The sequence below is a fragment of the Rhinopithecus bieti genome, unplaced genomic scaffold (assembly GCF_001698545.2).
Source record: "Rhinopithecus bieti isolate Rb0 unplaced genomic scaffold, ASM169854v2 scaffold_20579, whole genome shotgun sequence".
Classification (NCBI taxonomy): Eukaryota; Metazoa; Chordata; class Mammalia; order Primates; family Cercopithecidae; genus Rhinopithecus; species Rhinopithecus bieti.
The window spans coordinates 353,368-370,702 of NW_016810413.1; the positions used below are offsets into that span (position 1 = coordinate 353,368).

A 17,335-nucleotide genomic window follows, 5' to 3' on the forward strand; every position below is an offset into this window, starting at 1 on the left:
AATATATAGAAACCTTCTTATAAAGAAAATTCCACATCCAGATAGTTTCACCAGTGAATTTAAAGATGAAATAACACCAATTTCACACAACATTCCCAAATAATAATAAAAAGTGATAACAGATATTTTCCTCTTATTTATTAGCACAGCATAATCTTGATCCCAAAACCTGGCAAGAACATTACAAGAAAGGAAAATAGCAGATTCATGGTTGCAAAATGATCAGGTAGGCTTTTTTCCAGGACTACAAGAATGGTTTATGATTCAAAAATCAACCAATGTAATTTACCACATTAATAAAAAAGAGAAAATCACAAAATAAATTCAATAGATTCAGAAAAATTGTTTGATAACATTTAATACACATTCATGACAAAAAGTGCCTAGCAAACCAAGGAGACTTCCTAAATATGACAGAGTGAATACAAAAGTTCTGCAGCAAACATTATAGTTAATTACAACTTTTGGAAGAAGACAAGAATGCCCATTATCACCACTGTTATTCAAATTATACTAGAGGTCCTATTATGTATATTAAGGTAAGAAAGAGAAATAAAAGGCATAAGGAATTGGCACTGGAAAGGAAAAATATAATTTTCATTATTTATTGTTAGAATTAATAACTGCATTTATCTAGCCCATGGACATAAGATCAATATTCAAAAATCCATTAACTTCTCTATATAAGCAATAAACAAATAGAAAATGAAACTTTTGAAAGATACCATTTACAATAGCAATTAAAACATCAATTTTAGGCTGGGTGCAGTGGCTCACACCTGTAATGCCACCACTTTGGGAGGCCAAGGCAAGCTTTGGGCTCAAACTCTTAAGCCCAAGAGTTTGAGATCAACCTGGGCAACATGGCAAAACCCTGTCTGTACAAAAAGAAAGAGAGAGAGAAAGAGAGAGAGAGAAAGAAATTATATATATGTAACCTACATATATATAATTATATATAAACACATCAATTATATATATAAACATGTCAATTTTAGCAGGTGTATGCAAAGGAATTTAAAGAATGAACATCAAAAAAAGACTGTTTTAAGAGTTACAATTTGATGTGACAGGTGCTTGAAAATACAACCAAAATCAATAAGTAAGTATAACTCATTTTTAATAATCATTTAGTAATCAATGTCCAAATCTTTCTTATTCTTGCTCTCATCTGTTAGCTTCTAGATTTCTCAAATGCAAAATATCACAGCTATTTGAAAATTCACCAGTCATTACCTAACACCAGATAATAGGAATGGCCTTCAGGAAACTTTCCACAGAAGCCTTGGTTTTAAATTGATTTTATTTACAGGGAGAGCACAAAATAAGGATAAGTTTATACATGATAGTCCAAAGTCTGTTAAAGGGATAATCTTCCATGAAATCAGATAGCTTCTTAATGCAGAACATCTTATAGCGAAAATATAAAAAGTGTTTAGGGAAGCAATTTTGAACTAATAGAGAACTTCTGAATACTATGTCAGGCAAGGTGGAAAGTACTCAAATAATGTGTGAATTTATGATGAATTTGCTAGACTTCAGGGCCAACTTGAAATCCTCTTTTTACTCCTCCAGAGTTTTCCATACAGTTCCTCACTCAGAACAGCTTCAGCTGTCTATGGGAAGGCTTCACAGGACAAAGAGCTAGGACTTGGCCATTTACACAAAACCAAAAATGAATTACCCAGAGTGTGCTGGCAGAGGGACTTGAATGTAAGGACATGGGAAAATCAACACAGGTTGCCAATGGTTTGTGACTGTGAGAAAAGAAAAGAAAAATTAAAGAAAATCTTACTAGCATAATTCACATTGGACAACATGAGCACATTCCAGTCAATCCACTTTATAGACATGATCTCACTGGTCTCCCCAACATCCCTACAAGGAAATGAGGGGGACCAGTATGGCTCCACCTTTAGGTCAAAAGCCCATCCTTCACTCCCACTTGTGGCTGTGAGTGGGTGGAACACATTTAAACAGGGGAACAAATTACCATCTTCCTTGCTTTCGACCCTTTAACATGTGGGTGAGCAAGTCTGCCTTTTCCCTGCTTGAGGCCATACAATTCCCAAAACAACTTGTCTGAAATGTTGGGGACTGAGTCATTGGCCAATGATTATTCTCAAACAACTGCTCGTTTGTTTCTCAACCACTGCTTGGCCATGCTGACTTGGACACAATACAACATGTAATAAAAGTGCCTGGGATATTTTCTTCCTTGGCCCAGGGGAGACCTTTAGAAAGGAAAGACAATGGTGAATATGGAAGGGGAGGTGAATTCACCAGAAGGATATGTTGCCAGCATTGTGCTCAGCTGAAGAGAAGGTTTGAGACCAGGAAATGTGAGCACATTGGGCATCTAGAAGTTCTCCCAGATGGTAGCGTAGATCTGCATTTTTCTGGGTTGCTTGTTGTTGTTGTCATTTGTTGTTGTTGTTGTCATTTTCTGCACTATGATGCCTCTCAAGACTCCCTTATGTGTGCTATAAAAAAAAAATCCATGACAGAATGGTTTATTCTCCACAAAAATAGTTACTATTGTTGTTGAGGTGTTACTAATAGTTACAAAAATAGTTACTAATGTTGCTGAGGTGAAGTCATTGGGAAAGATAGTAGTAAAATAGCAAAATGTATTAGTATTTTCACATTGGGAATATAAGACAATTTATTCAAAACCAACTCCTTAGGATTCATTTTATTATCTTATACTTAAAATATGTTCAGATTTTCTTTCTCCCACTAGAAATTATATTGTCTTATATATTGAGGGATGAAAAGCACAGATCATTATCCATATAAATATTGACACATATACTCACTCTATCCACATAGCTATCTATTATGGATAAAGAACTCGGCAACTTCTAGCAGTCATCTGAGATGAGCACCATATGTGCATTATTTCACTAAAGCTTTCGGAGCTTGAGAAAAATAGCCTGAAGAATAAGATTGTTTCTTTCTGAGCCAAGGTTGCAATCTTCCAAGTCCAAGATGTGCTTGAAAATACTCATTAGGTAATTGTCAAAGCCTAGGAAGATCAGTTTAAGAATATGAAATAATATTACTACTGACTTCTCTTTTTGTGTTCAATCCAGATGGAAGCTGGACACATGAGAAGTGGCATTTGTATAGTAGCAAAGAAAAGAACAGAGAACAAGGAAGCAAAACCCTTCACACCTATGTTCTCTTTATAGGGTCTTATTACTGTTTGCTCTCTATAATCCCCAGAAAATGGAAAAAATATATCTATTCAATAAGTTGTGGAAAGTCTCCCTCTGTCCTTCTATAATAGAGTTTCCAGTCATTGTTAGACAATTGCATTTCATTCATCAATAGTGGCCTATTGAAATCATCAACAGGAGAGACAGTTCTTAATATCATATAAAGAGTCTTGCAATGGAAGTCAAAATACTTCACTCTTTCACTAACTTGGTGTATGACCTTGAACAAGTCATTTAACCTCTCTAAGTTTGCTTGCCTCATCTGTCAAACAAAAGAGATGAGATAAATTATCTCCACAGGCATTATCAGAACTCTTCTACTCTTTTTGCAAATTGGTTTATATTTGTAGAAAAGGTTCAATCTGTTTCTGGCATGGCAGTGACCAAGTCAGAATCTCTATTTGGGAGAGTAAGAAAAACACATTAACAAGATTAATTACTGCAGCTGAAAGATACATAAATATGAATTGGGGTGTATTTTAATATACACAAAACTTCCATTCCTGAGTTACCTCATTAGCAACTGTTACTTCAACCATCTCGGTTGAGATTTTCCAGTAATTCTAGGTCAGCAAGTATGGACCCTACTTATTTTCTAAGAAAAAGCTCTTGTATTTTCCATCCGTAAAATTTTCACACCAGTGGCGTTGTTCCATAGGGTCCAAAAAAGACTGAAAGATTTTGGAGGGAGGGATTTAAAAAAAAAGATTTATGAATAAAGTTTAAAGGAGATAGAAAGAGTTTGAGTGGGGAGTATATTTAGTCTAGAAACAAAAACTATGAAGTGTGGCTTAATAAAAGTCATAAGAATATGAAAGACCAGCTGCTCTCTATTTCCTCAAAGACTGAAACCCAGGAAGACTGTCTTCAATTACCAAAGCAGGTGGTGCTTTGGGTTAGACCCAAATAATTTCCTGGTTGGGTCCCTGAAACAAGTCACTAAGGGAGATTTTCACCACTTCTCGGAGATATCTTAAGACTAAGGACAGATACGAGGCTAATATTAGCTCATGTGTATGAAGGGCTTCTATATTAAGGCTTGTGCTAAGTATATTACATTTGTTATCACCTTTCATTTCACAACAGCCCTGTGAAAAAAGTGTTATCACTATTGTCATTTTGGAGATGAGAAGACTAAGAGTCATCACATGACTAGCAAGCAGCAAAGTGTGATATGCAACCAGGGTGTTGGACTCCAGAGCCAGTTCTCTTCACCATGAGGCTCTGCTGCCTCTCTGAGATGGATTGAGTCTCACATAATTAGTTGCAGTTTTCTTTGGAATAAGAAAGGGAAACTATTGAATTTAACTTTCAAATGTAGGAAGGCCTTTTATACAAATCCGAAGTTCTCCATCTCCACCAACTGTGAAATAATTAGAAGTGCCAGCCAGGTTCGATGGGGTCATGCCTGTAATCCCAGCACTTTCGGAGGCCAAGGCAGGAGGATCACTTGAGGGCAGGAGTTTAAGACCACCTTGGGCAATATGGTGAAACCTTGTCTCTACTAAAAAACAAAAAGAATTAGCCGGGCCTGGTGGTGCATGCCTGTAATCCCAGCTACTCGGGAGACTGAGGTGGCAGAATGACTTGAGCCCTGGGTGGTCAAGGCTGCAGTGAGCCAAGATTGTGCCACTGCACTCCAGCCTGGGTGACAGTGTTTAGCATTCAGTGATCATGAGCTCCCTCCCTACTTTCCCTTTTGAATAAGTGATTTAGGTTGCAGAGGGAAGAACTCACTGACATTGTGTGAAATATACCGTGAAGTGTAGAAAAGAAGAAGAGAGAATCGTTATCTTCTGTATGAACTTTTGAAAGTCCAGAGAGAAAATCACCAGGAAGGTCATTGTTTGCTTTCTCCTTTGTATGTTCAGAATTAAATAACATGAATGTGAAATTTTTAAAAAAGAAGTGCCTTAAGTGGTTTGGAGTTGTAGAATTCTTATAGATTTTTTTCATAGCTTTATTATAGTACTTATCATATTTTAATTATTTTACATGCCTTTCTCCCCATAAGACTCTATATTCTACAAGTCAAAGTCTGTCCTTTGCTCCTCTCCATATTTACCAAAATTTTACTCAGCCAGGGCTTGGCACATAGTAGCTACCAATGAAATATTTGTTAAAGAATGATTGAATAAAAAAATAAATAAATGAAAGTTCTCAGCTGGAAAAGAAGAAAAAGAAAATCACAGGAGATAAAATAAAACTGGAACTTGTTTCACAAACTAAGACTTATTTCATTGAAAATAAGACTTTTCATTGAAAATGGAAATAAGTTTTTGCTTCATTTAGATGTGGGAAGACCTACAACTAGGCACAATATGTAAGCATCCCTCATGATTGTTTAAAACTTCAGAACTCTCTTTTTGGCAGCTCTTGAGGGACAGGATACATTTTAGGTTTTTTTCAAAGGAGTGGGTTGTCGTTCCGGGAAGCAGGTGGATAGGACCACAAGATTTCTTCCAGCCTGAACTTCAGTGACTCAATAATTCTAAATGAACCCTCAGGAATCCTCTCAATCAAATGACTCTTTCCAGTTACCCTGACTGTGCCACGAAAAAGCTCACATTAAAAGAATAGCCCAAATATTTAACCCAATATTGTCATATTGCAAACATTCTGTGTTTACCTAAGTGCATGCTTTCAGCCCATCAGAAGTGCTGTGACTGGACTTTGTCTCTATAAGACCAAAACAATAAGCTTAAAAAAAAAAAATCAACATTTCATGAAATTAGGTTTAGGTATCAAAACTGAAATGAAGTTTTGTTTTTTGGGTTTTTTTTTTTAAGTGAATTGACTATGTACACTGTTCAGAGCAGTCAAACAGGTTCAGGTTCTTGGACACTACTTCGGTGCTATCGGGTCTGAAATCCCATGATGTTCTGCATTTGTTCAGGCCTGTCATGTAGCAGGTGATGGAAGTCCAGCATGCCACCAAACCAAATTTAGAGCATGAATTTACAAGAAGGGCTCTCTTCTCAAGTTTAATCACTGTGTAATGAACTCCTCCTGGGTGCCTAGTACTGTACTAGACATTTTACACATATTCTCTATATCCCTAAAAACAATCTTGGAAGGCAAGGGTCATTATTTCTATTTTAAATGGGACAAATTTCCCAAGGCTATCTGTCTAGCTACCAGGTTAGAGTCAGGATTCACACTCAAATGTATCTCTCTGCTTGCCTTCTTAAAGTAGGAAGGTTGGGGTACTGGTATTATTTATTGACATTTGATCCAGAAAGCTGTAAAAAGATAGAACAGTATACATAAGGCATATTGAATGAGCAATTGTTAATCTTTAGTAAGAGTTTATCACTTACTTCAACCCAGTTGTATATATTTTTCCTACTGAAATGGACAATATTCAGATCTCAATAACCCATTTCCCATTGCTATTTGTGAATTGTCAGTATTTATTTTAATGATGGAATCATTTCTTAAGGTAGAGTTGTTATGTTTACTTTATAATGTCTGAATTTGGCTTGTAGAGTACTTTTCTGAACGGGAATTGTGCTTCCATTACCTAATTGCAAAAAGTTGCCAAAATTTAAAAAGGCACTGGGAAGAAGAGGCAGTACAAGAATTCAAGTGGACCTCAAGGTCTCACTCTTAAAAGAAATGGAAATATTTTTGGACTGGATTAGCATGACTGAATTATCATCCTATTTGCTGGTGTAATTGCAGCTGGAAGGGGAGAATGAAAGGCATTGCTTTTCTACCCACTTCCTCCAGTGTACTTAAAACTGAACTATGCTATTCATAAAGTAAATCTTTCTGAGTAGTTTGCAAATTTTACCATCTTTAAAAATGTTAATACACTATTTTAGTGCCTCATTCTGAGGAATAAATTTATTCTTAATGTAATAAAGACTCAGAAAAAATGTCATCAACCAACTAAAATGAAAGCTCAGACTCTAAGAAAACAAATGCAGATGATGCAAAATGCAGCATTGGAAACTACTGGAAAGGAATACTTCTTAATACTTTCTTACCATCATCAAAAGCAATGAGAAGGAATAAGAATTTACATACTTTTGGTGTGCCCCAAATCTTAGTATCTTCCAAATGCCATGCATTTCAGTCTTCTACTTTTAATTTTATATGTAGAATCATGAAATAATATTATTTTAGTCACATTATACTGGATAGTAAAGTTAATATATTATTTTTATCCTTGCTAATCTTCTGTCTTTTTTAGTTTCTGCATGATCTTAGAAATTTGCCAAATATAAACGTGTCAATGTGAAGTTAAGAAGTGAGACTCACCCATCCCTGCACAGTCTATACTATGCCCTTTCTCAATAGGTATGTTTTCTACCTTTTCTCTATGTCTCGTGTTATGGAATTGTAGAGTCTTTTTATTAATTCTCCTATGTTGGTTTTCCATTTAGAATTTTTCTTCTGATACCTTTCCACATAGTGTAAATGATTTTGTTTTCAACTCATACATATAGAACTTTCCTCTGGATACTAAAAGTCTATGGCCAAATCATGTTAATTTTATTTATTTAAGTCTATAATATGGTAATAAATAGAATAAGTTCCTGATAAGAGTGCTAGTTTATTCACCATGGCAGTTCTCCATGATTAAATAAATATGAATATAATAGTCAGACTACTTTACCCATGTGAAGTGCACAGCAGGGGATTTGGCAACCTTTTTAACCATGTGAGAGGTTTTATTTTTATCTTTGTTGTTTTCAGTATACGTAAAATACTTTTGGCTCTAATAAATCTTAATATTGTCTCCCTCGTCAGATAGTAGGACAAAAATCTCCCAGAGGTAGCTAGTTTTGAAAAATCCACACAAAACCAAAATCATTGTAATCAATTGTAACCAAGCATCAACCTCACTTCATCAGAACTAATCACATAGTCCTAAATAGGTCCTAAAATTTCCCAGACAATGCATAGTAAATTTGAACAACATGTTGCATTCTCAAAATAATAATAGAATCATGAGTTACATTTTTTACCAAAGACCCGCAGACATCTATTAATATAATTTACTATAATACACTATGTAATATTAATGATACATTTCATTCAATTTAGAATAAACCTTGTTACAATGTATGAAAATGAAGAAAAGGGAACAATAAAGTAGCTGATCATTTATTTCACTCCATGTTGCTTTATTTAATAGGTTTCAGAGAGAGTAAATTCAGAGAAAGATTGAATTCACAAAGGAGGAAAGACCCTGGGGAGAGGGTCTTGTGAAACCGGAAGTCAGAGAAATGCCTTCCTTATCCTACCCTAAGAAGAAGAACAGTGAAGGTTCAATAGGAGGTCACTCAAGGCCCAGAGGCAGGGAAATAAAGTCTTTAGAGCAAGAGAACATTAGGAGCAAGTGGACTGCACCACACAGTGGGCACTCCAGCTATAAGTGCTCAGTGTGATAATCACAGTAACTTTGACTGAGCTCTATAACTACTCATGTCTCTCTCTCTCTCTCTTTTTTTTTTTTTTTTTTTTTGGAGACAGGGCCTCACTCTGTCAACCAGTGGCGTGATCACAGCTCACTGTGGCCTCAGCCTCCCTAGACTCAGGTGATCCTCCCATCTCAGCCTCCCAAGTAGGTGACACTACAGGCACATGCCGCCATGCCCAGCTAAGTTTTTGTTTGTTTGTGTTTGTGGGAGTTTGTCTGTTTTTGGGACAGAGTCTCACTCTTGTCACCCATGCTGGAGAGCAGTGATGCGATCTTGACTCACTGCAACCTCTGCCTCCCTCCCAAAGAGCTGGGATTACAGACATGAGCCATCGCACCTGGCCAATTTTTTTGTTTTTTATAGAGTAAATAGTTTCGCTATGTTACCCAGGCTGGTCTTGAACTCCTGCACTCAAGCGATCCTCCCACCTTAGTCTCCCAAATTGCTGGGATTACAGGCGCGAGCCACCACACCCGGCCTGTAACTGTTCATCTCTGAAAATCCAAAGGCAATGTGGAGCCACCTAGCAGCAGACCAACCAGTGGTTTCCAGGTCAAATAATTAAAATTCAAGTCTTTCCTCAACTACCTACTGCCTTTTTGACATTAAACAAGTCACTGAAACTCTTTTAGCCTATATTTCCTAATCTGCAAAATATTGATAATAACAGTGTTTGTGCTAAGGATTATAAGAAAATGGAGGCAAAATGCACTTTGTGTGCCGTTAGGCATCATGCAAATGTTAGTTATCCTTATCTGTTCATGTGTGTGTGTCTAAAACTTTCACATGTCACAAATGGAGAGGGGTAGATGACAGAATTGCACTCCATGTGATGAGGTTGAGAGTGGGGAGCTATGCCTGGGCAGGAGGCTGTGGATGTGCACACTAGAGCACCTAGAAATATATACACTAAGTGCTGGCAGTATAAGACTCTGCTGTGCTCTTAATATCATCCAGTTGCTTCCACACGTAGCTGATATGAAGCAGGGAAAACTGACATCATCTTTATTCAGGGTTCAAACTGAAAAGCAGCATTTCAGTGAGGATTTGATGAGAAATTTATTATACTAATAACATTATAACAACAACCAACTTAACATAGTTGTAAAAATTAATGAAACCATTAAAGCAAGAGCATAATAAATATTTATCATTTTGGCAATTTTGCAAATAGTTCAGCTACTGTCACAATAGTTCCTTGTACTCTGCATCTTCCAACGTACTTGATGGATTATTATCCCCATAAAGTGCCTGTAAAAGAAGGCAGCACAAGACAGTTGGCTTATTTAGGATTCTATCAACCAGCTGTTACACCCACCAGCACTTCACCCGTATGATCATCAATATTCATGCAAAATCCCAAAATGCCTCCCAAACCTTTAGGGGAATAAAATGTTCCAAATAGCTATAGGTTTAGCTGTATTTTGTGTTTTTTAATACAATGAAAATATGAAACATATTTATGTTATATGTGGAAACACATATCTACTCTCAAATTATGCCAAATGATAGTGTATTTCTTGCTTACTGTTGTAACAAACCACCACAAATTTAGTGTCATCGAACAACGCAAATTTAGTATCTTACCATTCTGAAGATCAGAAATCCAAAAAAGTTTTACAGAGCTAAAACCAAGGTGTCAATAAGGCTGCATTCCTTCTGGTGGCTCCTGGGGCAAATGTTTCCTTGTCTTTCCAGCTTCTAAAGCTGCCTGCATTTCTTATTTTGTGGACTCTTCTTCCAACTTCAGAGCACATAGCTCCAACCTCTGCTTTCGTCATCACATCTCCCTTTCTGACTTTTACCCTCCCTCTTATAAGAACGCTGGTGATCAGATTGGGTCCACCCAAGCAATCCAGGATAGTCACCTGATCTCAAGATCTCAAGATCCTTAACTTAATCACAACTGCAAAGTCCCCTTTGCCATGGAAAACAATATGTTCATAAGACTCTGGGGATTGAGACATGAACATTTTGGGAGGTTCATCATTCAGCATACCACAGCTAGTTCACTGTATTGTTATTACTTCATCTCTGAAGGAAAATAATGTGTTGGTGGCTTTAAAAATTATGTTCAAATATGCCCAATGAGCCCGTGTGATTGAGCTCCATAATCATTATGTTCAGTTCTTCCTGCCTAAGTCAGTCCAACTCAGGATTTCTCACCCTCAGCACTATTGAAATTTGGACCACATATTTGTTTGCTGTAGGAGGCTGACCTCTGCACTGTGAGTTTTAGAAACATCCCTGGACTTTTACTAGAGGCCCAGAGACATTCTCCCCTCCCCAATTGTGACAATCAAAAGTGTCTCCACACATAGCCAAATGTCTCATAGATGGAAAAAAAATCACCTTCAGTAGAGAACCACTATTCTATACAGAAAGCAGCCATTATTGTAATGGCCTCTTTAAGGCAATAACTTTTAGAAAGCAAAAGTTCCACTGATATTAATTAATCACCAATTTAAAAGGGCAAATGACTACTTATCTCAGCATTTTTGGCTAAATTTACTAGTAATTTTATTTGTCCAAAGAACAAGGAAGTCAGAGTTGAATTTTTTTCATTGACACTAACTCATCTACATGGCATGTTCAAGTGTAGGGTTACACATGAGGCATTTAATTCTTTGGATATCAGGCAAAGAGTAGAAACTTAGTATGAAACATCTCCAAAAGCTGTGGGCCCTTAGTGGCAGGAATCAAGTCATACTGTCTTTGTTTCCATAGACCATAATCTCCTCAATCTTAACCCAGCATTATTTCCATTATACTGTGATTGTTCTCAGGCACAAAGGTGATAGCATCTCTAAAAAGATACCAATCATGCCCTGGAACCCACTTCTTGCTTAACCCCCTAGGCATTAATTCCCAAGCTTTAGTCATTTGTACACTTCTTTTCATAATTTTTGCCATTATTTATTTGGTATTTATCTTTAAATTGACTTACTTTTTTTAAACATAAATACTATTTTAGCAACATGTAATTCTTCTAAAACACTTAAATTAAATATATGGCTATAAAATATTTAACATTCATCCATGTGCCATCTAAAAGTTTCTCACTATTAGATGCACATATGATACTTTGAAAACCACTGCCCTGGATGCAACCAACATCAGCAAAAGCCTGAATTTTAACTTTGAATTCTAAAATGTCTTCTCACAGTTTCCTCACAGACGAGGGAACAGCAAAGGACAGCGAACCAAACTGCTCATGGAGAAATGCTGAAAGCTCTCACAACCAGAAAGAAAAACTCGGGCTCATGTTTATACACTTTACCTAAAATCTTCCTTTTATTTTCTTTAAAATATGACAGTTAAAATGCATGCCCTTAAAAAAACAGCATTTCCAAACAATTTGTACTGACACATTCAACATAAGACATCAGCCAGATAACTACAGACAAAACAAACGGAAAAATTAGGGAAAATAATCTAGACCAGCATTTTCCAAAGTGTATGCCACTGTTTGTTATTTCTACAGGATCTTAATAGGCATTACATGAGGAAGAGTAGGTGGAGAATAGGGGTAAGATCTATGGTCAAATAGGATTAGGAAATGTTATTAAACAAAGTTAAAATGACTCATTTATTATAAAACTTCTGATACTTTAGTATTCTACTGTGCTTTGTGAAACTTAAAGGAAAATATATATTAATCAGTCAGTCCTAAATTTATGTGATAAAAAACATTTTTTTCTCTAAGAGCATTTCATGAGACTAATATTCTAAGGAATGTATTTTGGGAAATCCTGATCTATCTAGATTAGAAAAAAATTTATTTTCCTCAGACGAAGGTGGGAACAAATTCTAGGGAAATGGATATTTTAAAATGCATTCTACCTTAGTTTTTAAAGTCCCTACAGTCACAGGCTGTCTTTTCTTGATTAATTTTGTTAATCACTGCCTTGCACCCCCAGGGACTCAAAAAACATTATTGGATGTGGATGATGAACATGAAAGACATTGTGGCAGTTATTTTACTGGTGGTAGCATGGTTTGTATTGGCTACCTCTTTGCTTTGAGAAGTAATTAACTTTCATTTTATCTTAACTCATAATGTTCCACAGAATGTGGGCCCTAGTAATCTAAAAACCATCTTTGTTGTAGCTGATATCACCTGAGGAGCATAAATGGACAGCTGTTAAAATTCATGGAATCAGCAAACAGGATATTTTCCCTGGAGGACTTTTACTTCCTCTCTGTGCACAATGCACAAACCTGCAAGGGGAATTCTAAATGGAGATTAAAGCCATGAAATTACTTAATGTAACAAATTTAATTTTCCTAACAACTACAGTTGACCCCTAAACAATGTGGATTTGAATTGCAAGGGTCCACTTATGCATGAATTTTTTTCAACCAAGCACAGCTTGAAAATTCAGTATTCACAGGACACCAAAAGGCCGACATTTCCTGTATGCAAGTTCTTCAGGGCTGATGGCGGGCTTGAGCATGCACAAATTTCTAGAACCAATCCCCTGGGTAGACCAAGGGATGACTGTACTGCATATGGTTAGAGATGAAATCGTGAAAGAGAATGAGATAATGTAGCCAGAACACTGAACCCAGAATGCCTCCTAAGACAGGTGAACCACAAAAGGTCATCATCAAATGGCTTTTAGCAGCAGAAGCCATATAAGAGATGTAGCAAGTGATATTGTCATCAAACTGATAGTCATGATACCATGAATTCTTATATAGGGTGTACTACCCAACTGTTGTGTGAGCTTGGGTAAATCACTTTTCTTTTCTAGGATCCAGTTTCATCTATGGAATGAGAAAGTTGGGGAAAAAGTCATTTAGCATCTTGCTACTCAAAGTGTGGTCCATGGACCAGCAGCATCAGCACCACCTGGGATCTTCTTAGAAGAAATGTAGAGACTCAGGCTTCACCCAAGAATCTGCCTTTTTATAAGATCCCCAGGTGGGCCAGTACACAGGATTGCTAACTCTGTTCCTGGCACCTCAGACCACTCTCTACCTACCTCACTGCCACCCAGCCACCCTCATGGGGCCTCATTCAAAGGGAAGAATTAGCAATGAGCTTTAAAAAAAAAAAAAAAAAAAAAAGCCTCTAGTAATCCAAGCCCTCTCTTTCCACAGGTAAGGTAACTGAGGCCCAGAGAGGTAAAGTTGATTTCCTGAAACCAAACAGCTAATTAGGAACAGAACCCAGATTTTGTTATTAGTTTTCCAGTGTGCTTTATTGTAACGTTTCAAGAGAATGTTACCAAAGGGATGGGCTTAAATTGCCAAGTGTTAATGTTACAACAAAGGAATAGCAATGCTTTCTTCTTGCAGAAAAGCCCTTTTAAAGCCTAAAAATGACTACTTGTTAATGAAATTACGTTATTCCTGGAGGTATTTAGAGAAGAATTGAGTTACAAGGTGTCTCATTCCTCTTCCAGGTGGTAGGAAAGCCTCAATACTTGGGCCAGATGTTTACTCTCCTCTTTCCTCCCTCTCTCACCACCAACCCCTACTCACACACACCAACCACAACCACCACCACCACCAAGTGTAATTCAGTTATGAAAACCGGCAGAAACTACATGCATCCATGGTACAGTATGCTCACAAGCCCAGTTTTAATCAATAACTCCTCAACAACCAGCATTTACCTTGTCTAAAACAAATGAAACCTTCTGTAGCTCAAAAACCAAGGATATCTCAAACAGCCACAGAAAAATGGATAGTAGGCTGAGAAAATAATATTATGGCCATATCTAAACCAATATTGAGTTTAATGGACATTTGTACATTCCGTGGTAACAAGTCTCTTTTGCCTTAGGGCAATCTTTTCTTTTCCATTTTGTTCCCGCTCCTTTTTTCATTCTTGTCACTGACGGTGACCAAGAAAAAAGGCAAGTTAGTACTATCAAAATCAGGAACAGTAACAAAACTATTTGAATGAACAATTGATCACACTGCATTTTGCCTTAGCAAGTCAAATGTGTTCTTCAGTTTGCCTCAAGACTATTCTAGGTTTTGCCTCAGAAAAAGTCCCAGGTACTATACAGTCATGAGCTATATAAAGACGTTAGGTCAACCACAGACCGCATATATTACAGTACTACCATAACATCACCACAGAGCTGAAGTTTGTAGCCTAGTGAAGTTGCAGCCACTGTAACATCATAACATATTAATCAGGTGTTTGTGGCAATGATGGTATAAACAAACCTACTGCACTGCCAGCGGTATAAAAGTATTGCACATGGCGGGGTGCCGTGGCTCATGCCTGTAATCCCGACACTTTGGGAGGCCAAGGCAGGCGGATCATTTGAGGTCAGAAGTTCGAGACAAACCTGACCAACCTGAGTAGAAACACTGTCTCTACTCAAAATATAAAAATTAGCCAGGCATGGGGGCATGTGTTTGTAATCCCAGCTACTTGAGAGGCTAAGACAGGAGAATCATTTGAACCCAGGAGGCGGAGGTTGCAGTGAGTCCGGATTGTGCCAGCCTGGGCAACAGAGCGAGATTCCGTCTAAAAAAACAAAAACAAAAACAAAAGTATAGCACATGTAGTTATGTACAGTTCATAAAATTCGATGATGGTAAATGACTATGCTATTGTTTATGTATCTACTATACCATATTTTTATCCTTATTTTAGAGTGTACTCCTTCTAAATATATAAAAATAAGTTAACTGTAAAACAGCCTCAGGCAGGTTTTCCAAAAGAAGGCATAGGATATGACAGTTCCATGTGTATTACTGTCCCTGAAGTTCTTCCAGTGGGACAAGATGTGAAGATGTGGGTGTGGAAAACAGTGATATTGATTATTCTGACCCTGTGTAGGCCTAGGCAATGTGTGTGTTTGTATTTTTAACAAAAGAAAAGTCTAAAAAGTAAAAAGATAAAAGAATTTCAAAATAGAAAAAAGCTTATAAGGATATAAAGAAAGAAACATTTTCGTAGTGCTGTACAATGTTTGTTTTAAGCTAAGTGTTATTTTAAAAGATTCAAAAAGTTAAAAAATTAAAAGGAAGAAATGTTACAATAAGCTAAGGTTAATTTATTATTGAAGAAAAATAATGTTTATAAATGTAATGAAGCCAAAGTATACAATGTTTATAAAGTCTACAGTAATGTGCAGTAATGTCCTGGGTGTTGACATTCACTCACCACTAACTTACTGACGCACCCAGAGCACCTTCAGGTCCTGCAGGCTCCATTCATGTAAAGTGCCCTATTCAGGTATACTATTTTTAAACTTTTATACTGTATTTTTACTGTGCCTTTTCTATGTTTAGATACACACATAGTTACGACTGTGTTACAGTTGCCAACAGTATTCAGCACAGAAACTTGCTGTACACATTTGTAACCTAGGAGGAATAGGCTATACTTAGAGCCTAGGTGTGTAGTAGGCTCTGCCATCTAGGTTTGTGTAAGTACACTCTGTGATGTTCATACAGTGACAAAATTTCCTGATGACGCATTTCTCAAAACACATCACTATCATGTGACAGAAAATTGTACTTACAACAAAGAAAAAGTGGCTGGGTGCAGTGGCTCACACCCGTAATCCCAGCACTTTAGGAGGCTGAGGCAGGCAGATCATTTGAGGTCAGGAGTTCGAGACCAGCCTGGCCAACATGATGAAACCCCATCTCTACTAAAAATATAAAAATTAGCTGATCATGATACCTGTAGTCCCAGTTATTCAGAAGGCTGAAGCAAGAGAATCACTTGAAACTGGGAGGCAGAGGTTGCAGAGAGCCGAGATCACACTACTCCACTCCAGTCTGGGCAACAAAGTGAGATTCCATCTCAAAAAAAAAAAAAAAAAGAAAAAAAGGACTGCCTGGTGCCATGTACATGCTTTGAATATGATCTTTTTCTCCTCCCTCATAGCATTTAACATGATCATCACATCAGAGAATTGTCTAGCTAAATGTGTCAAATCAAAAGTTAATTTCAGTATTTGTTTTATGCTTGATAAATCTAAATTATCAATTATCTTCCTCATTCTTCAATTCTTTGCTACCTGCAAATCTTTGTGCCTTTGAGAGATTCTTTGTGCTTAACCTCTTCATCTGATATAAGATTGCAGGGCTTTATTGATAGATCAGCATTCTTCAGTGTGACAAGATTAGGTGATTTACAAAGTTTAGCCAAATAATAAAAAATGTCTAGCATGAAAGGAAGCTAAGAACTGAGCAAAATGCAAACTTGCTTGGTTCTCAAGAAATTTTTTGCTACTGGCAGGAGTAAAAGCTGCAGTAAACTCTTATAAAAGACAGATGTTAGGGAATATAATTAACATCCTCTGCAACCAAATATTTTCTTTTGTTTAGTAATAGTTGTTAAGAGTACTCATCTTAAACCACAATCCAACCAAATAATAAATAAATTTTCATAGCAAGATCCTATAGCAGTACTACTTAATGGAAATATGAGAGCCACATATATAATTATAAATTATCTGGCAGTCACATTTAAAAAGTAAAATGAAACAGGTAAAATTAATTTCTATGATATATTTTATTTAGCCAATAGTTCTGAAATATTATTTCAACATGTAATCAAAATAAAAATTACTCAAGAGGTATTTTATATTAGTCATAGTGGTCCCCACAAAGCATGTTAATCTTAAGAGATCAGAAGAAAATGGTTAAAATTTAAGAGAAAGAATAAATGATTTTTAAACAATTAAAAAGCCATTTTTG

At 36.6% G+C, this 17,335-nt stretch overlaps 1 protein-coding gene across 5 annotated transcripts in view; it reads left to right on the forward strand.

Annotated features, from left to right (window-relative positions):
* COL8A1 (collagen type VIII alpha 1 chain) overlaps positions 1-17,335 on the forward strand; it is a 157,479-nt gene that overhangs the window by 42,400 nt on the left and 97,744 nt on the right. The window contains exon 2 of one of the 5 annotated variants that reach the window (XM_017891925.1): positions 7,420-7,526. The exons of the other annotated variants lie outside the window; for them this stretch is intronic. The gene's annotated coding sequence lies outside the window, so the exon portion shown is untranslated. The remainder of the gene's footprint in view (positions 1-7,419; positions 7,527-17,335) is intronic. 5 annotated transcript variants of the gene reach the window in all.